At 38.9% G+C, this 27,157-nt stretch overlaps 1 protein-coding gene across 19 annotated transcripts in view; it reads left to right on the top strand.

Annotated features, from left to right (window-relative positions):
• CELF2 (CUGBP, Elav-like family member 2) overlaps positions 1–27,157 on the top strand; it is a 556,743-nt gene that overhangs the window by 365,040 nt on the left and 164,546 nt on the right. The window contains exon 1 of one of the 19 annotated variants that reach the window (XM_017807762.1): positions 22,426–22,444. The exons of the other annotated variants lie outside the window; for them this stretch is intronic. The gene's annotated coding sequence lies outside the window, so the exon portion shown is untranslated. Of the gene's footprint in view, positions 1–22,425; positions 22,445–27,157 lie in introns of those variants that run through there. 19 annotated transcript variants of the gene reach the window in all.

The following is a 27,157-nucleotide window of genomic DNA, read 5'->3' as shown; positions in this document are numbered from 1 at the left end:
ATTGGCAGAGCAACTGCTTCCTCCAAGGGTAAAGCTACAGATATTGTGACACTGGGATACACATGCTGTTATTCCCTTAGCATTCATGAACTACTTTGCTGTTAATTTAGGTCTGTGTTGAACTTGAATTTAGAGTGCAGGGAATATTTAAGGTGACATTGATCCTTCCCCTTTATTTTTTTTCCAGTGCCTTTTTTGGGGGCTTTGAAATATTTTAAATTTTTCCATTCAGGATGAATGGGGTATGTAAAGCACGACAACTTCTGATGGGTATGCAGCTCGATGGCATTGATGGGGAGATACAGCATAGGAAAAAGGCTGCTTAAAATAAACAAGGAGCAATTCTTGAATATTTTTACATTCAGAGAAGTCCATCTGCTTGAATTTCCCAGAACACACTGAGCTTTTAGTAAATATCTTAATAGGCTCAGGGGTCACAGTGATCCTCGTGTTGATACTATGAAGTTTTCTGGCAGCTGACACCTCCATGGAAAAACAGGAATGTCAGCAGGTGAAAGCAGCATTAGCATCTTGACAGATGCATGTTGTAACAGCATCTTTAGACAGGCTTGGAAGTAAAACAGAGCTCCTGTGTTTCTTAAGAAAGTTATTTTTTGCCACAATTACTTGAGTTTGAAAAGTATTGTCTTGAAAGGTACCCATGATAAAATCAGGTCTTCCAAAGTTGGCTGCACAGGAACAGCCCAGGGCTCTGTCACTCAGTTCTGCCCAAAGTTTGCATTATTAAGAGCAAGATGGAAACAGAATTCTCTTTTCTCTTTAGCCCTGCCCCACTTTATCTTTTTTGCATTTAAAAATATTGCATTGTATACCATAATAGGAAGTTAATCAGAAAGCTGGCAGATAAGAAATCCTCCACCCAGTGAGGATGCTGTACAAACAGCAGAGCTGTAAGTATTTAGCAACATCACAGTAGCCTTGTTCCACATTTGCAATTAATACACGTCTGTGTTTGCATTTGTTATAGGACTCTTGACAGCACCAACATAACAAGAAAAACGAACAACCTGAGTAATAAATCTCTGGAGGCATTCAGCAAGTGCCATAGGGCTCATTAATCTTGATTATTCCCCATAATAGATAACTTCACAAATCATCTATTCTCCCCAATCATGCACATAAGGATAATGTATATGTAATAGCCTCCCGTACTGTAAAACCCCAAATAGAATTTCATTTTTTAAATATAAGTCCTGACAAATGCAAGACAAATATTTATGGAAAAAGGATGGGTATGAATAACAATTAACTGGACTGAAACAAGTGGGACAGAGACTGTTGTGAGAAGAAGGTGACATCTTTTTTTGGGTTTGTCGATGTTGGTTTGTGGGGGTTTTTCCCTTTAATTTGTAATGTCTCTATTTGAATCAAGGAATTAATTTATTTATAGCCTGAAGTAGATGGTTTTTTTTTCCTGAGAGTTTTGGCCGGGTAGATAAAGCAGTAAGCAGCTGCAGCCTTCTTTAAGGAATATAGACAGGGGAAAATAGGAGCAGTCAAGAAATATCCTGAATTCCAAACAATTTAATATTTATAATTTATCCTAATGATTGCTTCTTTTGCTCTTCCCAAAGCCTTCCTTTGAAAAGTGTGAGAGTTACGAAAGACCATAGCTGTGATTTGACATGGCATTCGCCTGTTTACCAGCTTTTCTCAACTACAACTTAAATATACCAGCATGAGAAATCTGCGAAAAACATGTTAGGCTGTATGGGATGCTTTCAGTAAGATAAGCAGAAGTGCTCTAACACCCATAGTTGCAGGCCGTGCTTCAGCTCAGAAATACCATGATTACTTTAGAACTCATTGTTCAAACAACAGGAAATATAGGAGAGTTATTAACTTTTTAAAAATATACAAAATATTCTGATTTAAATGCCATCAGTATTAAAAAAGGATAAGCATGTGGAGTGAAGAGGACAATAAAAGCAATTTTTTTTTTCTACAGAAGTGGACCGGTACCTTTTATATTTTTGTGATTGTAGTGACCTTAACCCGATGCTTAAAAACTAAGTTCTGCTGATTGAAGTTTCAGAAGTGTAAAGCTGTATTCAAAGCTGATCCTTCCTCTTACGCAGTAGAAAGCATGAGATTTGATTGCCCTCTCATCTCTGCCTGCACACCCATTTTGCCACCTTTCTTCTCCCTCCCTCCTTGTGTCCAAACGCTCTCAACACCCCAGGATTTTGTTCTGTGACCTGGGGCACCAAAATAGCAGTTTTGTGTGAGTGGACAGGATTTTACAGAGTAACAACTGAACAGCTTTAGGGCGGGTTTCCTCTTGTTCGCTGTCCCTCCTCCAACCTTTGTATCGAGTACTCAGGATTCATTTCCTTAAAATGTAATAGAAAAGAGAACACATGCATCATTTTTCAGAGCTGAAGAAGGAACAGCCTGAGATTTGGATCTATTTCAAGATCTGCTGTGCACAGTATTTGAGCAATTCTGTTTCTTTAATTGTTTTGCATGTGAATGCATACTACCTACCTATAAAGTATCACAGTCTTTTAATAGCCTGCATGTTGTGTCTCTGTTCCTAAATACATATATGTTAATCATATCCACAGGCAAAATGCCTTCTGGCAAAGAGGTGAAGAATGGGTCTTGCCTCTAAGAAGTTTTAATAAGAGGAGAACTTTTGTGTTTAGACCTTTATTTCTTCAGACTTCTGCAAAGAATTTTCTATGGCAGTGTCAAACAGTAGTACATTTTGGCCAGAAATTTTTCTTTTATATCAGCACAGTATAGTTGTTTGAAATACAGTTTCAAATCAGGATAAATGGGTTGTATTCTTAACTGTCTGAGAAAAATTCAAATAACTCCCTTAATCTCTCTTGGCCTCAGTTTTTCCCTGTATAAAACTAAACTTATAATGCTTCACCATCTTTGTAAAACGTTCTGCAGTCTTCTGATGAAAGGAATTATTTTAAGTTCAAAGTGTTACTCTTAATGAAAGAATAAACTTGCTTATTCTTGAAGAAATACTTTATATAAACATCAAAGAACTGTTTGTACCAAGTGTTTAATCTGCCATAAGGTGCTCCTGTGTCTCAATTAGCAATATTTTCTCATTCAGTTCTCCATGAAAAGGAATGTGTTTGGTGATCTGGATGCCATGTGAAACAATTCCATCAATGTCAGTATGTGGGGTAAACTAAGTTGCAGTGTTTGACATTGGCCATGATTTCCTATTCCGTACACAAATTAGCTTAGCAATGGATGCAAAGTGGTACAGAGTCACTTGTAGTCATTCTACCTCCACTGCCCTGCCTGGCTGATTTCTCCCAAAGAGCCAGGAGTCAGTGCTGGAGAGCAGCTGGAGCTTTGCAGTTCAGGTTGTGATCTAGTGGGTTACTGGTTGATTTTCATCCTTGGACCCGTCTTTAGATAATGCCACTTGCAATCACCTCCAGAAGTGGGAGCATCCTGGTCTTTTGTTGGGGGAGATTATCAAAATATAGGGATTGTATCTTCAGAAGTTAATACAAAAGGCCACTTATTCAAATAAGAGTTGACACTAGTTGTCTACTACCAAAAAGAGATGAAGCGAGTGGAAAACGTGATATGTTTTTAAATGGGTTAACGTGCATTTTAGTATTTATCCTATTTGTTGAAATTTTCTACTTCTGTCCAGTCTCGGTTTGACCACATGAACTTGACTGCTTCTCTGGCTCTTCTATCTTTGACAAGTTGCAGAATGGCAACAGTCTGTCTGCTTTCTGTGCATTTACTCAGTGCAGGTTTTACTGAGTGTTTGCTCAGTTTACAGGTTAATGCCTCTTTTCAAGGAAGTACTTTTTTAGGAGGCGGTTGGAAGAGGAGGAGGAAGATGGGTCATGAAGAGAAGTTAAGTTCTCTCTGCATTGAGAAGTTAACATACAGTGGCTGGAGGTCAGCTTACAAGACACCACACCCCCTTGCCTGTACCATGTCCATGGTGTGCTGTGACTGCCTCTGAGCCTCTGGTGAAAGTGGATTGAGCCCCTTTCCCTGTAGACGTGCTGCAAGTGTGGATGCTTCTTCTGAAAGTATGGAAAAGAACACTGACATGCAAGAAGGCCAACACAGTAGAATAGAAGGTGGACTTGATGTAACTTGTCCCTCATCTGGGTTGAAAAGGAATAAACACCAAGGGTAACCAGTAACCATAGATCCTGAAGGACCAAATTTGTGTTGTTTGAACAGTCTGATTCTGATACTGTTGGCTTTTTGCATCTTGAAAAGGCATTAGAAAGCCTTTTCTTTTCTTTTTTTGTTGTGCTGATATAGTGATACAAAAGGGGATACTGACCCTTCTGGTTTAAACTGGGATTACTGGGCTTAAACTGGCAAAGAATAGAGTTAAGCAAGGCCAGGATATGAGTATCACAGGACAACTTTGCATCTCTTTAACTGATGATGGAAAGAGAGAGGACAACACTGTATTAAGGCATTTTGAGTTCAAGTACGCAAACAGTTACAAGGAAAAACTGATCTCCCTCCAAGCCTTGCTAAAGGTTGATGCTGGGGGGATAATTTCCATCTTCCAAGATAACATCTAGTATTGTGAGGAGGCAGCACTTTACAACCCTTCCAGTGGTACCTCCTTTTACCTGAAAAATCATCTCCATAAGCACTTTGCCAGTACCGCTGTGCTTCATTCAGAAGGATCAAGCGACCCAAACCCTGTTCCCAGTGTAAACAGAAAAATACATTAGCTGGTTATTTTTAAGTTGTTTGGAAACTCGACAAATGAAAGCAGCCCTAAATACATCCAGATTCAAAAAAACATTACCCTGAGTATCTGAAATAGAAGAAGACTGACTCCCAATGCTGACATCTCCAGAGCTGAAAAGAGGAGAAACACGTGTTTAAACTCAGATGCCCAATTTAGAAATAAATTTATATAGACTCTCAGTCTCTAGACTAGGACCTGTGTTATGGAAAAGAAGTTTATGTAATGCTGTTTCCATTATAAATAGAGACTAATTTTCTCAAAAAGTCTCTTAATACTGTGCAAACAAGTAAGTTTAGTACTAAAAACATTCTCAGTGCTTCATTGCGTTGGCTTTACAATATCATTTGCACGTCAAATTATATTTCATCTTATGATTTAGTAATGCCAGAAGTATAGATCTAATTCTCTGTCTCATGATACCCTTAAAGATGGAAGATTGCTTTCCATGGAGTGTAAAACTCAATTTGTAGTCATGTGTATAAAACATGACTTTATGGCAGATTAGCTTGCTGTAGATTTAGTTCTCTCTGACAGTGAACTGAAAAATATTAGCATTTCACTGAACACAATATTAATGGCAAGAAGAGAGTATTGTTGTAACATAGAAAGTAGAATGGGATTTTTGAAAGTAGAAGCAATAAGCAGAAGAAAATGTATTTAGAGATTTTCAGGGAGTTTAGCTAAAGTTGTTTTAATTCTTTTTCTTTTCCTCGACTTTTTTTTCCCACCTTTTGTGACTCATTTTGAGAAACAAAAGTATATTTACAGTTGTCAGACTGACCTCCAAATGATTTTAAATAAAACAGCAGTTATAGTAACAGAGGATACCTTTGGATCATATATGTTTCAAGTGACTGTAGTAAATTTGAATTTTTAGATATTTTTAAAGGCTTCCTTTGCTTTTTGCAAATACCTTGCTTGGCAGTCAGATGTGGTGTTTGCTTTTTGCTGGTGGAAGGAGAGGGTAGAAGCAGAAGGTTAGAGTGATCATTGCTGTGCAGTTCATTATCTGTAAGGCTGTGATGGTGGTGTAACACGGTGATGATGGGCCAGTTTGCTGAAGCATGTGAACGTCACCTCCTGGGTGTGACTGGCTGTCCCTTGGAGTGCTGAGTACTAAGAAATGGGTCCAAGCCAAATAATGTGCCACTAAAACCATCACAGCCATGTGTTGCACTGAGGGTTTTAATAAAAGACATGGAAGAAGGAAAGGAATAGGAAACCAAGCAGACACTATAATTAAATGGCGACCAAGAGAATGTTTTACGGAGAGTTCTTCATGCTATTCTGTATCCTGAACTTGAATCTTTGCAGCCTATCTTATATGTATCTGCCAGAGTGATCCAACATGTTTATACAGAGTCTGCTTTTATAATGTGGCTGATAATAATGAAATTCTTTATGCCTAACTCAAAGCTAATATATTCAAGATACGAATGATACAGGAGGGCAGAAAAAGCATTGCAACAATTTAGCTCCAATTGTAGAAAGGTTCCCCTTGCTTCTGGTTTAACTGAATACTTTTATTTATTGTGTTCATTTTAATTCCACAGAAAGTCAAATAATGATGTGTGAAAACAGCATAATTAAGCTTTGATAATTCTGCAAAAGTAATAACTGAATTCGATCTGCTTTTAATCTTTCAAGCTATTAATTGTATCTATCCCTTATTCCTGCAGTTATCTCTTTGCTCATTCAGTTCTCTTTGATTAACAGGCAGTAGAGGTCTACCTGCTTTCTTGGGTCAGACATAAGCTCTGCTTGCTTTTAAAATACCTTTCAGTATGATAACTGGTCCTTTGTTTCTATTGAGGAAAGCATTTAAGATTTCAAATGAATTGCTAAATTATCCCACTCTTTACAGAATATTTTCCACATATTTCAAAGATTGAAAATTAAGAGTGTGCATGTTCTTATTTTCACTAATTTTCTTTCATTTTTAGCTACACCTTATATAGCATGGGACTCAGACCTAGTCCTACAAAATATGCATGAGATTAATTTTTCTCACCAGAATTGGTTTTGTTGCTATTGCTTTTTGCAGTCTCTGAAGGACCTGCTTTGTGACATATAGTATATACAGCAGGGTGCCCTTGATGCAGGACAAAGCTTGGTGTACAGTCAGAGCAGGAATGGAAGGGAAAACTGGTTGCAGCCCCCTGATGTTGACTGGTTTGTAACTGGTTTGTAATGGCTGAGTTCTCACACAGAAACCAGGCTGCTGTGGTGGTGGGGACTCAGATGAAACCAAGTGAGTTGCACTAAGTTGGACGAGAAGACAAGTTTCCCCAGCCATCCTGCTGTGATGCTTGTTTGACAGGCTATCACTAGAGGTATTTCTAACCCATAGGTCGTGTTCTTTAATCTCATGGTGGTCTCCTTGTCTTTGGTGGTAGTGCTGGATGTTAAGTGGGTTTACCCTTGGGGTTACAGTCTATCTCGCCCGAGAATTTGGTCCTAAAATTTTGTCTTTAAAAAAGCTACTTCTTTACCAAATAGTAACAGGTTTTGCTTACCGTTGCAGTGAGGCAGAAGTCAGAGGGGACAGAGGGACCTCTCTAGGGTGACTTTCCTTCCTCTGTCTATGGCTCCTTTCCCAGGCCGCGCCGGGGAGTGCACACAGCGTTTCCCCTAGAAAAACCTCAAAAATAAAAGAAACTCGTTGTACAGTCTGGTGTTTGACTTGTGCAGAGCTGAGCACATGCCCCACACAGCCATCACTCAGGTTTGCAATGCTCATCTGTGCATCGTGTACCTGTGGTCGCTGTCTGGCTCCGTGACCCAAAGGGAGCTGATGTCATGACAGCCTTCAAAACCAGCCTGCTTGACTGCATCTGTCCTGGATAGGGTTTGTCATCTCCTTCCTCATGCCCAGTAGAGCTTTTCCCTTTGCAGCACTGTCTGTTGTGGCAATGATAAAAATGCATTTTGAGAAAAAACATGGCCAAAAAGATACGTGTGCTATAAAATTCCCAAGGATGTCTTAGCCTTGAGGGGACCGTAGTGATGCCGGTTGTTAACCCTCTCAAGAATGGAATGTCAACATTTATTTTAAGCTGAACAGGCCAGGACAAGTACTGAGGGTTTCCTGTGGTTCATCTGGCTTACTGACATGTGCTCAAACTGTAACAGCCAAGCCCACCAGAAGGCTGTAAATAGGCAGGTAGTCTTCAAAAATACATCTCACTGCATTGTGGTAGCAATATTTGTATGTCTCAGATTCCAGAAAATCCTCTGTCACTAAATATGCTTCTCTGTGTTTCATAGTTTACATAAGTAACACAGAAAAGATGTCTTCACATTATGGGCTGTGGTAGAGGAAAAGAATATCTATCTATCTTGCCCACCCAGAGCAAGGAAACCACCCTTACCCACACACTCCTATTAATAACAGCTTAGATGTTGTTACTATGTGGTGCAAGTTAGACGTTGTCACTGCTTAGCACAACAGAAGTTTTTATTTTGCATGCAAGGATCAAATTTTTCACATATGAATATGTTTGTGTGCATTTTTGAAGGGCCCTCAACATATCGGAGACAAGCACCTTTTGTCTGAACAGATAATGAAATTTTGGCATTTCTTTAAAACCCTTACAGACCCCTTGAGGCTTTAAAAGGTTATTTGTAGAAATTTCAAGAGGCATTCCAAATATTAAAAAAAAAAAAAGGCACAGGCTTTAAATAGTTAATGAATGCACATCATTTACCTAAACAGTGTTTTTATAGATCTTTGCAAATATGACATTAATTAGGGTAAGTAACTAAAGCTGAAGTGCCACAGAATGTTAATCCTCAGCATCAGTAATTAGCTGTGGAGGAGAATTTTTAAAAATGTTTCCAGTTTATATCATTTTGTTTTGGAAGAAACACAAATATGTGGGTTGAATTATTAAGAAAACAAATAAAAACCTGAAATAAAAACCCTTCTTGCTCTCTCTCCCCACGCGCAAAGAGATGTGCTGTGTGTCCTGGGCAGCAGGTGAAGGGAATGTCTGTCAGTCCAGCCAGCAGAGGATAACACTGCATCCTTATATTTCCAAGTGGCCCTGAGACCAGGCAGTGCAGACAGCTGCTCAGCAATTAATTTGATTGTGGTTTTAACCAATAGTAAAGGCATCTCTTTGACTCTCTGCCTCCTGCATGCCCTGATAATTGTTTTGTTTATCTGCACAATTTGACTCGCCACAGCGGGCAGTGGAAGGGCCGTCTGCATTGTTTGCCTTCTTAAATTGTTAAATGAAATGACTCAGAAGGTTCAGGAAATTAATTTTTCTAGTCCAGATATATGGTGAAAAAAGAAGTCTTTGAAGTGGTGATGTCAGTGTAGCCACTCTGAAATTCATGAATCAGCCATCGCAAGATTTTCAGAGGCTTAAAAAACTGAGAATTTTTTTAAATAGTTGCAATCCTTTTTAGTTGCCTATTGATCTGAACCTTAACAATTCATGTCACTCCAAGCTTTATTCAACAGCCGTTTTGTATGAAAATGAAAGCCAAGATACCCATATCAATAGGACTTCAGGAATCAGAGCTTTTAAAATAAAGCATAGCATTATTATTGGACTCATATTAAAATTGTGATAATAGCTAGTGTTACCTATTCTTTTCTCTCTCTCTTTTATTTTTTTTAGGATGATTAATTTAACTGGTACTGTTGGAATAGCCATAAACAATTTAATAAACCCAGTAAAACTTCAGATGCTTCTTTATTATGCATTTAAATAGGATGCTCAGCCTCTTGAGTCCTACTCTACACTCTTGAATGCTGCTAAGCAGTGCCATTAAAACAGCAATACTAGGAGACCATTTTCATTTATGGCCATTGTAAAGCAGGGGCAGGACACTGGTTTGGATTCAGTTTGAGAGAGGTATGTTTCTACAATAAATGCTAAAGAAAATAAAGAATTAAACTATACTTTCTGAGGATATCAATGGTTCACTTTGCCCTGTTGGTATATGTTAGTACTGTCTCTGATTTTCCTGTGTTAACTTGAAGGCGGGCTAGCAAATGTTAAAAAGGGATCTTCCTACCTAGAATACAGTCAGAATTGTGGCTAAAGAATAGTTACGTCTTACTGAAATATCGTTTTTCTGTAGTTTGATTTCTTTTAAGATTTAGTGTCTTTCGTTAGTTAAGGATGTCTAAGAGGAAAAAGTTAATATATTTTTATTGTATGCTTATCAAAAAAGGCTTTGAAACTATTTGAAAATAGTTTTTAAAGGTATTTGATAAAAATATATACCTTGTCTAAGCTCTGGAAATTCAGGCCTTAAAGCCATTCCATTAGTTGAAACATGTTATGCAACTTCTTACATATCTTACCCTCATTTTTGTGGTACGTATTTGTAGGTAATAACTTAAGCTGAGTGACAGCCAGATGAAATGTGAAGCTGTGGTTTTCTTCCTAGGTGAAAAAAGGTGAAGTGTCTTGTGGGCTAAATTGGTAAGGAATCTTTTTTGGGGGAGTGTGGGCAGGGATTACTGATGAAGAGCAAGTGGGCAATACAGCTCACTGCTGCTGCTGCCTCTGAGAAGTCAGATGTGATTCCTGTCACCTGGAGTGTTGCTTTACATTTTTCAGAGGGGTTCTGCTTCAGTGATGCAGCTGGAAAACAGAGTTTGTGATCAGAGAGTGCAACAGAACCACAGACTTTCTGTTTCTGATTAAGAAAGTCAGGAGTTGCTGAGTTCTTTATCCATTTGGATGAGAAAGTAGATTTTCAGAGATGGCTGAAGAACGCTTGTGTTCTGATAAATCCTTACTTTTCCCAAGAAATTTGTTGTTCTGCACAGTGACAGGCTGATTAAGAACAAATTTTTAGAGAGGAAATAGAACTACCTACGGTAGATGGAGAAGAGAAAAATATTAGGCTCTTGCATGAACATCCTTATACCAGTGGTTGTGCTCCAGTAATTAAATTCTGACAAACAGATGAACAAACAATCTCCAGGGGTAATGAGGCTCAGTCAATGAACCACAAGTGTTCACAAGTACTAACAATAAGAGAAAATACAATTGAAACCCCTGCATATGTGTTACTCAAAAAGCAAGTTAAGAACTAATTAAAGGGATTTCTGTTTTCCTTTCCATGCTTTGCATTTAGAAATAGATTTGTAGAGTATATTCTACACATTCCAGCATTACAGGATTCTTAGATATAAGTGTGAGAGTAGGTTTTAAACTCATTTATTTTAAAAAGGAAATATAATAAATTCAGTGCCCCACTTGACCAAAAGTTATCACTAGTATTATATGCTTCTTTTTAACAAATTTGAAAAACTTGTAACCAGAGAAGTGAAATCCTTCAAATTCAATGTGTTCACCCTTTGCTTAGGGCACATGAAATGCCAACTCACGAAAATGTGGTTGTAGAAATTGAATAGATTCCTTCCAACCTGCTTGGTGATAGCATATTTCACAGGCCAAAATGTAAGTATCTCTTTCTGCTCTTCAGGAAAAATGATAACATATGCCATCACCTTAACTGTGCTATAAAGTAACTCAAATTGGACATGTCTGTAAAAAAGTGCTTTGTGTCATGTGATATAAATATCTACATTTTTTTAGTGTCCTTTTTCTTATCACCCATGACAGAGGCCTGTCTTGCCACTGTCAGAATTGATTTTTTTCCCTTTGAAGCATTGTTTCTTAGTTCTTCAGAATATTTTTTCCAGCAAAAAAAGATTGGCAAAACGACCATTTCATGTGACAGGTACAGATGGGGAGTTGACAGTAAATACAATATCAACTTTGCCTTTTGCTGCAGCTGTTGGTCTGAGAGAGAGTTAATCCCATCAATGACAGTCACATTACTTTTATTGATATTTTGTAATCTGTCTTTCCTTTCTCTCCCTGGTTCACTGCAATCTGCTCTTGGTTAGTGATCTGCCACATGCTACTGATATCTAATTGCTGCATGTATTACATTTAAAATTGTGCTTTTGGGGATCATGTGAAGCATCTTGAGGAATGGTGTCAACGGGTTTGATATAAATTATTTTTTCCCCTCTCTCCCTTGGTGGATCCTATATTTAAACTGTATTCTTCAGGATGCTCTTTGGCTGCTGTAAATGGGGAATATCAACCATGGTTGATCCTTTCAGCTGTTCCAGAGCAGTGGACATTTTGGAGAGATTCAGTAATGCATCCATAGACTCATGGAAATCATGGTGGTTTGGAGTGGACAACTGAGAGTGTAGTACCAGGCCCATGGTAAATCTCTGTCCTCAGCAGGGAATCTGCTCCCCAGTTATGGAACCTATAGCTATAATATGTATTTTTAGTTTTTTTAATTATTTATCTTTGTGGCAGAGTCAACCATAACAAGTACCAAGGCCTTGAGCACAGTGAGAGAAAGTCCTAATGACACAAAAAAACCAGAACTGAACTGAAGCTGATATGCAATATATTGAGTGTTGTTGTAACACTGTATCCACAAAAAGATTAGCATCTGGGGTTTGGTTTCATACTTGTTCTTTCTCTGTAAACAGGAAGAGTTACTTGAAAGGAAAGGGGGGGCTGAGTGAAGGTTAGTCTGTGTGCACAGTGGCACATAGGACTTGTGCAGCACAACTGGGGTAAAGAAAGGGTTTGGTCTTTCTTTTTCCTTTTTTTTTTTATTTTTTTAATCTACATCTGTGCCAAAATAAAATGCCTGTCTTGTTGGGTGGAAGGGCAGAAAAGTTTCTGTCGGTCCTCTTGAAGGTGCAGCCACACTGTGCTTAAAACCACAGGAGCTTCTGTGTATTTCTCTTGATTGAGGTCCCACTGCCTTTGGCAGAGACAATGGGCTGAGGGACAGTAAGACCAAGACATTGATGTTTACTGGCATCCAAAGATGGACAACAGAATAGAATAGAAAATGTATGAGTTTTCTTCTCAAATGAGACTTTTTTTCCTATTCTCCGTATTAGGTATTTTTTATCTAGAAGGAGAAGAAAAGCAAGCAGACTAATTTTTATCACTACTCCATTTACACATTAATTTTTACTATTTATTTAATACTTGCTGAGGAGATGGCCTGATATATTGATGTTGCCACTGATGTTGTATTTTACATCCAGAATGCAGTGCTATCTCTGACCTTAGCTTTAAAATCCTGTGTCTCCATCATGGGATATGAGTACAACAAAAGGACAGAGATTGAATTGGTAAGGCACAGAGAATTGCAGAAAACATTTAAGAATCTAGTATTCATTTTACCTTGAGGCTTTCTGCAGCATGGAACCTTGACATAAAATGAATTTTTATATAGAACCAGGAATAAAAACCTGAAGTCTGGTAAATTTAATTAGTGCATTTTAATAAAATCTTCTATTTTAAAAGAGTGAACTTGAGTGACTTGTAAACTTGGCAGTAGATATCTTTGGAATAAACTATAGTAAGTATAGTTGCATGAAGGTCATAATTCAGCCGTATAAAAATTGGTCTTTAATGAGTTTTATAAATATTAGTTGCTGTGGTGGTGTTCAAACAAGAATCTCAAACCCATCATTAAATGTTAAGTAAGCCTCAAAAATTACTTTGCAGTTCTGTAGTCACTTTTCACATTCTTCTGTTGTGGCACAGGCAACTGAAGTAATTTTCCTTCCGCAAGAGCCAGAAATAGAACCAAAATTCTCCCAACCAGCCACTTCTCTATTGCCTCTCTTTGTGTTCATAAGTTCAAAGAGAATCACCGTCTTTGTATATTTATGTTTATATGTTTTAAGTTTCTACTGAAATTTTGTGGTTTCTTACCCTTTTATTTATTTATATTTCCTTTCAACTTTGCACCTTTTCTGCCACTCCTTCCCCAAAAGATGTTTCTAGCCATAAATAAGCTCTCTTAGTTTTGTCCTCTCGACCTGTGTACAAAGATGCTATGCAATTAGTATTTTAATTTTGCAGAATTAATTAAAAAAAAAAGAAGTATTTTCATTACATCTCCCCCCATATGAAGGAAATCCCCTAACCTTATACCTCTTTACCTTCCCTTAGAGAAAGCAGCCCAGACGTCTTACTTTCTGAAGTCTATGTACTAATTCTAAATACACAATTTTTGACAGCTAGAGGAAAATTTTGGCTGTAACTGAGAGGTTATTTATGTTCAAACAGGCGCCTCCATCCTACCCGTCTGTGCACGCAGGCCCGTGGGCACACACTCTTTTCCCCTCCCATCCTCCCACCGCATTCTTCCCTTGAAGAGCATTCTTCAGCTGAGAAATTAAGCCTCTTTACATATCCAGCTCCAGTCAGTCCCGTTATCATTAAACTCTTGTTATGGGATCCCTAAATGAACTAACTTGTGTGTAGCATGCTGTTTTCCCTGCTTTTTCTGCTGAAGCAGTCCCCGTTTGTGCGGATTTTTCGTGCTGTGGAGGCACAGCCAAGAAAGAAAAACTTCCTTCCCACAGCACAAGAACAAAGCGTTGTTTCCTCTTTGCCTGAAATTATTTTTCTTGAGATGGTCCTACAGGGACCAAAGCCATTTTGCCATTACCCCTTAGTGCTACTTTATGTGGGATTTATAATGAAATTGCTTTGACAATTTGGATAATGATGGAACAACGCAATAATTGATGAAACATTTTGGGGTAGAATGATTTCCTTTAGGAGACATCAACTCTTGCATTAAAATTGTAGTCCTAACGTAACACACTGAAACTTTAAATAAAAATAATTTGAAAAATTAAAATAAAATAGTCTTTGACCACATTGCTTAGTGTCTCTCACTGATTTTAGTTTCTGATAGTTCTTAAAGTGAGATTGAAAAGGGCTCTGGAACAGTAAAACCCACGTAGCTCCAGGATTCTCTCTCTCTGATAATCAAGTAATCAAGGAATTATATACAAATAAATATATACAAATACAAATCTCCTGTTTGTATTAGTTCCAAGATGGACCATTTGCTGCAGTTTTCACTAAGCCGAGTAAATGAGCTCAGTGAGAGGCATTATGTTATGCTAGCAGAGGAGAGAATTTTATTCTGTTTTTCAATAATTTCCCTCAAAATCTTAGTTTAAAACTTATTCCCTAAGACAGTAATATGTTTTACAGTGTCTATATATATATATTTTTATTGTCCATCTAATGCTTTTTTATTTAAAGATGTTGGAACATTTAACTTCAGTTACTTTATTAATGAGTAATCTCACAGAGCATTTAATGTAGATCAGAGAAATAAATTTACTACTTCTGGAATATGGTTTCATCGATTTGTAAATTTAAAGGAATTAACGAAAATACGTTGCACTTCATATCTGCAATTTGCAAACAGGAAAAGTGCTAAATTCACAGACTACAAAGCAAGCCAGAGACCTTATCCATATACACTGTATACATTAAACCCTCTCTGAGTACCCCGGATTGTTTAGCAGAACAGTCTCTTTAAGACGTAGGACTATTTGCATGGAGGGATTTTTGTCATGCTAATTTCCAGCACTTAAATGCTTTAAGGTAAAGCAGTCAGATCAATTGCTAAGAAAAACTCTTCAGAGAAAAATACTTACAGCTGAGCAGTGGATTCCTGGAAAGGGAAGCTGAATCCTTGAAAGCACAGCTCCACAGCCACAGAGAACTCCTCGATAGCGCTGCATTGGGTAGATTTATTTACTAATCAGAGTAGTTTTGCCACGAATGCTCTAAGAAACCTGAACTGTATATCTGACAATTGTAAAAGAGATGTTGAGTTAAAACATGTGACATTACACCAAACAGATATGTTAAAAATTGTACTTAAAGGTTAATATAATAAAAGTGTAGTTCATGTGAGAGTGATAGAAATATTGATCAGAAAAATAAGTAGTGGCCCAGAAATTCAACTGAAAAGGGGGGGAAAAAACTAGTTGATATATGAAGAATTTGAGTTGTGACACTAAGATCAATGGCTGTATTTTCACCCAGTGAAGCATGAGAGCTTCAGATAAGGGCAGTTAGTCAGTGAAATACTGACTGACATACCCTTTTACTGTTGGCATTTGGTCTCCAATATTGATCTCAGCTGTCACTGCCAACAAATTATACCGAGGCTGTATTCGTGTTCAGATAATGTGTTTTAGGAATGATTTCTAAAAGCAAGGTGTGTAAGGAGTTAATTCTAGTACCCGCCTTCTTTTATTTGATTTGGTTTTCTATGGTGCTACAAGCCATTATAACCTTTTGCCAATTGGTCAGAAGACAGATAACATGCTGTAATACACACAGATTCTTTACATCCAGAGATTTGCCATGCTTCTACTGAGAAATGGTATACTGTAAACAACAATTATATAGTACAATTGTTCTTTGAGTGTCAATGGGGGGACACGTTCCTGATTGTACAGTAGGTAGCAACTAAACTGATTAAAGAATAAATCTTCAGGAGGAAAACCATTATTTTTTGTGTCAAGTTGGTGAAGCTGAAAGAGTTAAATTCAGGGTTTTTGGAAATAATAGTGATATTACAGCAAAACATGTTTACTGAGATACATGAATCAAAAGTTTTGACATTTTATTTTCCTTTGCCTTTTTCTGCTGGCTCCAGCTGAAAATCGTCTGTGAACAAGATATTTGGTTGTGCTCTTTTAAAATTAACAGTTTGAGCTTGAGTCAGAAAAGCCTAGAGAATTGTGTGCTTGGTTCCAAGTGTGGTGGCTTTTAGTTTTGCTTGAGCCACCCTGGCTGGACCAAGGGTTGAGCTCTTCTTCCACTGCAATCAGAAGCTTTTCCATGTTGTGTGTTAGCTGCTGGCTGCTTCAAAGAGACAGCAGGAGTTATCTAGCAGAGATAAGCACAGCCCAAATCAAACGATTTTTCTCTCTCAGAGCATCATCCACAGATTTGCAAATTCTGGTTCATTTTTCTTGTGTTTGGTCATGCTTCAGGATCCCCTATGGTTATCATAGCTAGCAGACCCGTGATGGTTTTTATGGCAGCCTGGCAAACCCTTGAACTTCAAGGGAAGAAGAGTCAAGGAAAGAAAGTAGAGCCCAAGCAATGGATTCCCTAACTGCTGTGAGGGTCTGATTCTAAGCTAGAGCAGGGTGGATGAGATGGCTCTATCTATGCTGTGACTGCTCTGGAGAAACAGTTAGTTAGATAAAGTTATGTCATTTACCCAAGACAGTTTATGTCAATCTTAGCCTTTGACCTCTTATTCAAGTTCATTTGCTTTCTTATAGCCAAATAACTCTCCAGGATAATCCTAGCCAGCAGAAGCAACATCAGAAGAATGAGTAATGAACTTAGAGGCTGGAGACATGGGAGTGATGTCAGGAGCAAACTGGGAAATTCCGTCAAGTTTTAAGAAGAATGAGTGGTTATCACAACAGTAATTTAAGAACATAACAGTTGAATATTTGCATGCAAAATTCTGTAGCAGAAGTAAATAACACTGAAATAGCTTAATCCAGCTCTGCTGCATCCCAGTTCTAGTAATTAAGCTGTGATTAAACCACTGGGAACTGCCAGCCAACCAGTGTCACTTGTTTATCTGTAGCAAATTGGAAAGAACCCATAATTTGAAAACAGAAATTCCATATTGTTTTTACCTGTCTTTGCTTCCAGTTTTGTTTTCTACACCCCATAACACTGTGAGCTGAATACCAGCATAATGCATTTTATGTTGAGATTGTCTGTCCACTGCACTGGATGCGAAGACTATCTGGGGTTTCAGTTATAACTGGATGTTTCTCTGACGAGATATTTGAAGCTACGACAGTACTTCACCTTCTTTAAAACTCAAGGGTTGTTCTGAACACAGCAATTCTAGAGACGCTGAAAGTTCTAAAAGCATAGCTAAATGAGTATTTTTTTTAAGGACAGGGAGGAACCACTGATGGTTCCTCACTGATAAAGCTGTGCAATATTACTGGACAGATCCTTCTCAGACTGGATTATAGTGGTGCTTCATCTTACTATGGGTTTTCTTAGGGGTCTGTGACCCCCTTTTAGCTCAAAGATGGTGAATGAATATCATCATGAATGTAATACAGCATTACGTAGAGAAGCAGCATTTCTAAACTTTGGATGAAGCCAGCTGATGCTATTTTTGTATTCTTACCTCAGGGAAGAGAATGAGAGGGTTAAAATGGGAAATTATGATGCTTTACTCATTAAGAGTTTTACAGTTACAAATGAGTATGGGGTTAGAAGGGATGCCTTCTGGACCATCAGAAGCAATTCTTAGCACTTTGAGATTTCACCTTTTTCCTGAAATGGGGAAATCATTTATGCATATTACCAGTTGCTTCCTAGAAGACAAGGTATTTTTCTGCAATGAGCTTGAAAAATGAGATTTTTTCAAACTTTTTGTTTCAGTCAATCAGCTTTGATTTCTAAATCATGAAATTGCTTAGATGTGGGTGAGCAAAACTGAACACCTGTGAAATACATCTGCTGATGGCAGCCAGCGACACGTAGTGAGTTCAGTACCGAGCTAATGCTGCTCTGTTGTGAGCCCAAGTCAATCAGGATCTGATGGTTGTCTTTTTTAAAGCAAGCATTCCCAAAACTTTGAATTTTATATTCAAAAAACGTGTTTTTCATTTCTCACCATGGAGCTCAGTTCTTTCATTCAGTTCTTTCTGGGTTCCTGGAAAATTTGCAGAAACCCTTTGGTTCTCAGAGTGTCCTTCCTTCATGTCTGCTCTTCCCAGTGGTCCTCTGCTGTCCTTCTTGTCCCTTGCTGTTGACTGCCATGCTCTTGCCACCACAGCTAGAAGCATCTCTCCCGAGTGTGCCCTTTTTCACGCAGGGAGCTCTGTCTCCCTGTTTACAGGAGCACAGGAACAGCCTGAGAGTGCAGATGTACCTTGTTTCAGACATTATGCATTCTCATGTGCTGGGAATTGCCTTCCTTAGTTCCTTGAATGTGTCAGGTACTTCTGCTCCAGGCACAGTGCAACCCCCAGGTTCTCTGTAGCCAATGATTACCTTGATTTGACTCCTTTCTTCTTGGATGAGACGTGGAGGGTTTGCAGCAGACTGCAAAGCCTATAAATCATTGGAACCATAGATTAAAAAGTTTTTTTCAGGAAGCACTTTCCATTTTCAGAAACCAAAAAGGGGAACAAGGGGAAATTTACGGGGGTGTGTTTGTTGTTTTTTGCAGTTAAGGGGCCTTTACGAACATTCTCTTCAACACTTTTGAAGGATCCGATGCAGCAGGTGTGTCTTTGGACTTTGTTTCATTCTCCCTCAATCCATCTTTGTCATGATTTACGAATAGAACAGAGGTGGTCAGGGGTGTATGAAACCAGACATTCTGAAAGAGAAAATGTACAGCACACTTCAGGAGCAATTTATGATGATATGATCAAACAAGCTCATACACTACTACTGACCTTAATGTGATGACAACGTAGGAGCATTAATGATCTGTATCAGCATCTCCATTAGCCTACAGAAAAAAAGGCAAAAGCAAATATTAATGTAGATTGTTACAGGCTGATTTCTTTTCTAATTTCCCTTTATTTTGACACTCTGTGTATCCTGCCCACTATGACTGTTCACCGTAACTGTTGTCTTACCAGCTCCATTTAAACTGCATTACATATTGCACTAAAAAGAACAATGTTATTCAGGGTTTGGAGAGATTTGAGGGTTGTTTGCAGTATCTAAGTTAGATCAAGCTTGTACTGTAACCAGGTCAAACGACCTTTTATTTCATAATTTAGAACTTGGCTTCTGATGTGAATATATATGCATACACACACATATGTAATATATATGTGTTTGTATATATAACACCTAATGCATGTACATAAACATAGAAAAGCACAGAGTACTCCATGTCTGCCTTTCTAAGTGGGATCTGTGGATATATCGTTGAGTTCATAACCCATCATTTCTATTCTCCGAGGCACTGTAAAATTCATTAAGCTAAGTAAAATGGCAAATTATTTGCTGCTGTTGAAGTATATAGAAGCGTGCTTGTTTGATTTTTGGACTCTTGTCTCTGTTGCTTACCGAGCAACGTTGCCTTGTATTAGAAGGGTCATGATTTCAAAAGACTCTAATAAAGCGAGTCATATTATGTGTGTGTATTAGAGTGTAGCAAAAAGCCTTTGTTCATTCTGACTGCAATGGAGCTGACTTAATGCCCTGTTCTGCAGCTGTTCCCTGACTACTACTCACTCCAGTAGTTTCTCCTTGCACAGACCAGTTTTGTCCATCCTACAGGTTCGTTCAGGAATGTTTACAGTAATGTCCTTTGAGGTTTTTCTAGACGGTGACCTGTCTAATGAAACAACTGGATATTTGTTACTGTAGAAAGCTGAGGAATATTTTCTGCACATCAGTTTAAGAGAAGGGCAGGAGTTTTACATTGGGGTTTGATAGGCTGGAGTATCTGTACAAATCAGCCCTCAGGTGATTATAGAGCACAGAAGCATTCATGAGTTTACTACTTGCATCTCAAGCTCCCTTGTTGCAACTAAAGATATGTCAAATCATTTCTTTAAGGGTTTAGAGAATGAGACTTAAAGGGCTCGACTTCAAAGGAGCTTGTCGTTTGTTGGCTTGCATTTAGGCACCTAAATAAGCAACCTAGTATTGCAGGTCATATGGCATCCAGCAGACTCAGTTGATCTTGTTGGGATTGTTTACAGTGAACACTTCTGATAACCTGACTGCATCTTTCAGATGGCTTAATTGGGAGCTGAACATGATGGCTCTAGCTTGGGCTGGCTGTGCTTAACACCACTGAAAACCCATTCCAGGACTTCTTGTTTTCCAAATGCAGGTTGTTGGTATGAATGTCAGTGATTCTGCCAGGGTGCTAAACTTTGCACATCATCCTGTTCACCATTAGTCCCTTCAGTGGGTAGTCCTTGCTCAGTAGCTGATAGCAGAGGCTAAGGGTGAAAAAGTATGCTTAGACCTTCTCTTCCTCTCCGCCCATGCACTAAGCAAGGGTAAGGATAAGTGTCTGCCAAGGAATCCATCATCTGTCCTGATTTGAAACCTATAAATAGCCAGATCATTAAAGGTGTCACTTACAAAAAGCCTTTGTCACAGATGCTATTTATGGTGTGGACTTTGGCTTTGTACAGTTTTCTAGGACTGCCAGAAGCAATGTTAATCTACCTGGGGCAGTGAGGCTGGTAGAGCTGGTAGCAATTACCTCTTCTCCTTTGCATATTGCTCAGTCTGGTCCAGTCTTGAAACCTGGAGGATTATTATAAATTCATCTCGGTGTAAAGGAGAGCAAAATTTGGCCCCATATATCTATAACCAAATAAAAAACCAAAACATCCAATGACTAGCAAAATTTCCATAAAAGTGTTTTAGATAGGAAGTAAAAACATTCCCATAATCTTTAGTGCTCTTCAAGGGAAAGGAAGGAAATGCACTTTTTATTTTAAAAATTTCATTGGGTTGCTGTTTACTGTCTGGGGAACAAAGAATGCCACAGCCCAATGTTGAATACATGCACTTTAAATGATTTGTATTGAAAAGATACAGGGACAGAGTGTTTGGTGGTTACAGGGCTATTAAGAGACTCAGCAGACCCAGATTAATTTTCCTTCTCTACCTCAGACCTACATTATTACCTTGGTCAGGTTACTCAGTCTATAAAGGGAGAATTATGCATGGCTGTCTCTAAGGGTATCATAAAATGGGTTGGGTTAAAAGGGATCTTAAGGATTGTCTAGGTCCAACCCTCCAGATGTGGGCAGGGGCACCTTCCACTAGACCAGGTTGCTCCAAGCCCCATCCAACCTGGCCTTGAACACTCCCAGGGTTGGGGAAACAACTTTTTGGGGCAACATATTCCAGCAACTCATCACCCTCACAGTAAAGAATATCTTCCTTATGTACAATCCAAACCCACTTCTTTCAGTTTAAAGCCATTACTCCTTATCCTATCACTGCATGCCCTTGTCAAAAGTCCCCTTCTGGCTTTATCATGGACACCCTTTAAGTAAAGGAAGGTCTCCCCAGAGCCTTCTCTTCTGCCCTCTGAAGAACCCAAACTCTCTTAGCCTGTTTCCATAACAGAGGTGCTCCAGCCTCCTGAGCATCTTCATGGCCTCCTCTTGACTTGCTCCAACAGGTCCCTGTCCTTATGGTGCAGTCCAGGACATGGTAGAGCTTTCTGGGCTGTGAGCACACATCGACAGGTCGTGTTGACCTTCTCATCAACCAGCGCCCCAAAGTCCTTCTCCTCCGAGCTACTCTCAGTCAGTTCTTTCTCCAGGCTGTGCTTGTGCTTAGGATTGCCCTGACTCACATGCTGGATGTTGCGCTTGGCCTCATTGAACTTCATGAAGTTTGCATGGGCCCACCTGTCCGGGTCCCTCTGGATGACATCCCTTCCCTCCAGTGTGTTGACCACACCCACAGTGTTTGGTGTTGTCAGCAAACTCGCTGAGACTGCACTCAATCCCACTGTCCATGCCACCAACAAAGATCACAATACCGAGCCCTGAGAAACTCCACTCATCACTGGTCTCCACTTGGACATTGAGTCAATGAGTGCAACCATCCAGCCACTTCCTTATCCACCAACTGGTCCATCCATCAAATCCATATCTCTCCAGTTTAGAGACAGGGATGTTGTCCAGGACAGTATCAAATGTTTTGCACAAGTCCAAGTAGATGACATCAGTAGATGACATCACTTGTGCTTCCCTTTTCCACCAATGCTCTAACTCTTTGGAAGTTTTTTAAGGATGGTGTTTCAATTCATGAAGCCCCCACATATGCTGTAAACCTTCATTTTGCGCTAGGAGGATTATGAGTTAAGTGCTGTTATTATTTCCTTAGTTTTGTTCTGTAGTACTAGTGTTAACCGCAAGCGACTTCATTTGATTTCAGATCGGGGAGGGTCTTTTTCCTTAACCCAAGCCAGTTAAATCATGAAAATTTTCTCTCTATTAAAAACACAGAAATGAATGTTACTCAAATCAATTATTACCAAAAAAATGCTTTGCTAATTGAGTTAGGAGAAGTTCTACCCATTCCATTGTTTCGGTGATGCATTGAATATGACAGTCTGGTTTGACTGAAGGCAGCCAGTGTGTATGTATATAAAAATATATGTGTGTGTGTGTGTGTGTAGCACAGCTGATGCTGGCTGAAAGCTTTTGTGCAGTGAACCTTGACATTAATAGTGAAATCAAGGTTCACTTGCTGACAGACATCAATTTGCCAGAGGCCATCCCTCTTCTCCACCCTCCCTGGCACATTTGTGCACTCACACACGCACATGGATATATCTTGCCTGCTGATTTCTGGCAAATCCTATGGATGCTTGTTCTCAAGAAATTTGCCAGCCAGCCTCTCATAATGTCTCGTGCGCGTTCCTGCAGGCTGAAAAAAAAATAAGTAAGAAGAATTACAGATGATTCAATTAAACTGATATTGTGCACAACAAAACTGAGAGCAAATGCAATTTGGGCCCTGTTCATGTGACTTAATTATCTCTTACCTCCCCACTCCACCCCCTTTTTTAGAATTTAAAAACAATTATGATATAATTGCCAATCTGGAGATCCCTAGATATGCAGTAAATATGCTTTGTCTCACTGAATGCTCTTTTCCTCAATTCAGAAATGGGACCTTATTAAAAATGCACACACACAAACACCAAAAATAATCACATAAAGTCATCAAATGACCTTCAGGAAATAAAATTCTGTGATGCTGTATACCCAGGAAAGACATACCCGTGTATTAAGTGAGCAAATCAGCTAAAGTCATTGAAGATAATTAGCTGTGTGCATTTATAAGATGCACACACTCTCAACACTCGAGGCAAATCCCTAGAAGTCAATTGAGACCTTATCTGATAGAGGCATGGAGGTGCATTTGAAGACCAAACGTGCCTTTTTTTGCTTGAATTAGTAACATGTTTCAAAATTTACTAACAGCTTTTTAATGTGTAATCAGCTTGACTTAATGGGGAAGAAAAAAATCACGATCATTAGGAAGCCCATATTGAGTGTATATATTCACGCGGTGGGAAAGTGCCTTCCAGTATACAGTAGTTTGGAGTAAGTAGGATCCATTACCCATATCTGATGAAGGGCTGTCAGATATGAAGCAAATTTAGAGACCTACTTGTCCCTTCAGCTATTCATCACTGCTGAGTGGCTCTAGCGGCAGCCGGTGGTATTTTTAGAGAGGAGAATGATACGGAATTTCTCCATGTGCCGAACATTAGCTGATCCCATTACTCAAAGCTACTCAGAAAGTCACAGCTGACACTTCAGGTTGGTGGCAAAGAAGAGAGACTGGCTTAGAAGGGAAAGCACAGAGGAGACGCCTGAGGAGGGTACATTTGTGGGGACATTGCCACGTTGGGACTTTTCGTCAACTGCGTCCCTGTGTTACTTGGAGCCAGCAGCAAAATGCAAAGATAATTTTTGAAATGTACATTTTCTCAGGATTCTGTGCAATATTGTTCAGGCATGCTGTCACATAATACTTATAATAGTTTGAATAATAATAACTCATTGTTAGCTTCTTAAAGCTCCTAGCAGCAGAAAAAGGGTTTGTCCTGAGCTTTGGGATATTTTCAAAATAATGTGGGCAGCTGACTATGTACACGCTATTTTGCAAACAACCAAAGTCATCTATATTATTATTTATCATTATTTCATCAAAGAAAATCCATTTAGTTTAATGCTCATTTGAATTGCTTTTTTTTTAAGACCTCCAAATCCTAATAATGTGTCGAACACACTCCACAATGTCAAAATAGTAAATTGTATGTAATTTTCTTTGACAGTAAGTGGATGAGTCCTTGCCAGAATTGTTCCTCTTTACACCCAGTGTGAAGTCATTGCTTTTCTTCCATCAAATGATATTTGACTTTTTAAAACCCACTAACAGCAATACTGCTGACCTTCTAATAACAAATGCAGTCAGCACTGCTGAGTGGGGCTGGGGGAGCAGGGAGAAGTGGTCAGCAGGCTGTGGTCTTCTGCCTGTTCTGCTGCAGCCCCAGCCCCACGCCATCAAGAACTGAGGGTGGGCACATGTGCCAAACATTTAAAAACAGGACAATTCTTTAAAGAATGTCCTTGTTTTTTGAATAGCTCTAGTACTCACCCCCGAGCACTGCGATACTGAACTTCCAAAGCTTTGGGCTTACAATGAATAGCATTCATCTTCGCTTCTGGTTCTGATCTTGTAAAAGCTAACTCATGCATGCACAACATGATAGACCATGTTACGCCTCAGAGCCTTTTTCAGAGCTATCATCTAATACATTTTTTATAAGCCAGAGTGCATTCATAGAATTCTGCCTCAAAAGGCATTTGGTTTTAATGGCTGCACTGAAATGTCTAGGCTGGCTACTTGTGCTGTTCGAAACAAAAGGGTAGTGAAAATGTTGAAATTTTTTATTGCAGCCTTTAAATTTCAGGGCTTTTTTTATTAAAGGTATGTTGTTTAAAAGTAGTAGAATGTCTAGAGAAAAGCTGCCTTCTGCTAGTCCTAAATAAAAAGGGTCAGAATTTTGGCAGCCAAGAAGGTGTATGCATTTTGTGGAAGTGGTTGTTTGACTCTGTTTTATACCACATGTATTCACATGCTTATGTCCATATGCAGAGAGGCTGATCTTGAAATAAATTAGATTAGGAAAATATTAGGAGCAGACATCTAGTGTCAGTCCTGAGACTTAGTTCAGATTAGCTGCTAACAACAGAAGGGAAGAGGAAAAATGGCTCATGAATAGAATTTTGTAACATGCATCAAAGTACCAAAAAAAAAAAAAACCACCCCAAAATTTCAATTGATTAAGGAATGTTTGAAAATATATATTTATTTATTTGATTCTTTAGTAGGTGGACAGTTTCACACTCTTACTGAGTACGAAAACAGTTTTCTAAAGAAAATTAGTAATCTGAGGTAAACAACAGTGCTCTTAAGTATTTCTAATGCTCTGCAGGCAGGACTGCATTCATTTGGCTTGCTTTGATACATTTTGAAGATTATTTTCCTATGTATCAGAAATTGGATTTAGCAACTAGAGTTATTCTTGGGTTTGTCTGTAACTGGAAAGCTTGTTTGTCTTTAAAATGGGGAGGACATTTGTAGTGGTAGAAAAATTGAGATTTTACCTTATAATGCTTTCTTGGAGTCCCAAGATAAAAATTCTGTTGAAGTATTTTTGAAAATGCTTTTTCTTTTTTTTTTTAAGATACTTCTGAAAGGCTTCAAGATAAAAATCCTATAAACTGTTTGCTGGTTATGAGTGACTCATTTTAAAAGCCAAGTTTGGCTCTGTGTTTGTACTTTGAAAATCTGCAGAAATGAAGAGTGTGTCAGAATCTGTGCCTTTGGTTCACATCTGTATTAGAGATGGAGTGTCTTCTGCTTTGTCTTAAGAAGAATAATTTATCCTGACACTATTGTCCTCAAGTGAATTTGAAATAATAGAGCTTATGTATTTCTGAGTCAAATTAGAGGAGAAGACAAGATAATTGAATTATATCTTTTGTGTTTGAGGTATTCAGTGGGAAAAATTGTCCAGATTTTACAATATTTCTGTAATTATCTAGAGCTTTGTACAAATTGCCACACTTTGCTTTGTCTTGGCATCTTGTTGCCCAAAGAAGTTGTTGACCACATATCTCTGGAGGTAAGGGCATCTCTGGTGGATGGGACTCTGAGCAACCAGGTCTAGTGGAAGATGTCCCTTCCCATGGCAGAGGGTTGGAACTGAATGGTCTTTAAGGACCCTTCCAACCCAAATGATTCTGTGGTTCCGTGATCTTCTGCCCTTGATTTCATCATACAGACTGGGCTCATAGTTTTATTTTGATTCTAACAAACAAAATTGATTGCCAGCAGTCTAACTTTTATGCATGTATGACTTTTCATGGGACTTGAATATCGTTTGCCTTGCAGGAAAAGCCCTGGGAGAGGGTCTGGCTGGACAGCAAATCGCATAGGAATCATCATTGCACCCTGGCAGCACAGGACAACTGCACAGTGGGGTGTCCTAGCATAAGGCTAGACACCAGGCCAGGAGAGGGGATTTTTTCTCTCTTTGATACCTCTGAGTCCACATCTACACCCTATGTCCAGTTTTGAGGTCCCCAGTACAAGACATTGGCATACTGGGAGGAGTTTGGTGGAGGGACACCAAGATAACTAGGGATCTGGAATACATGACATAAAAGGAGTGCCTCTTCCTTATCCTGGAAGAGAAGGGGAAGGGAAAGTTATAAAGCTGTCCTGAACTGCTTACAGACAGGTTACAAAGGCAACAGAGCAAGATTTTTTTTCCCACAGAGGTGCACAGAGCACATAGGACAGGAGGCAACAGGCACAAGGTTTTAGCATGGAAAGAAAAAGAATTTCACCACTGTGGTGGTCAAACACTGTAACAGACATCCAGAGGGACTGTCCTTGGAGATACTGAAATATCTGCACAGCCCTCAGCAACCTGATCTAGTTGGCCCTGCTCTGAGGGTGGCTTGACCAGGTGACCTCAAGATGT

Source organism: Lepidothrix coronata, unplaced genomic scaffold, assembly GCF_001604755.1.
Source record: "Lepidothrix coronata isolate B3197 unplaced genomic scaffold, Lepidothrix_coronata-1.0 Scaffold20, whole genome shotgun sequence".
Classification (NCBI taxonomy): Eukaryota; Metazoa; Chordata; class Aves; order Passeriformes; family Pipridae; genus Lepidothrix; species Lepidothrix coronata.
The sequence above is the reverse complement of the archived record's forward strand: the minus strand, read 5'-3'. Positions and strand labels throughout refer to the sequence as shown.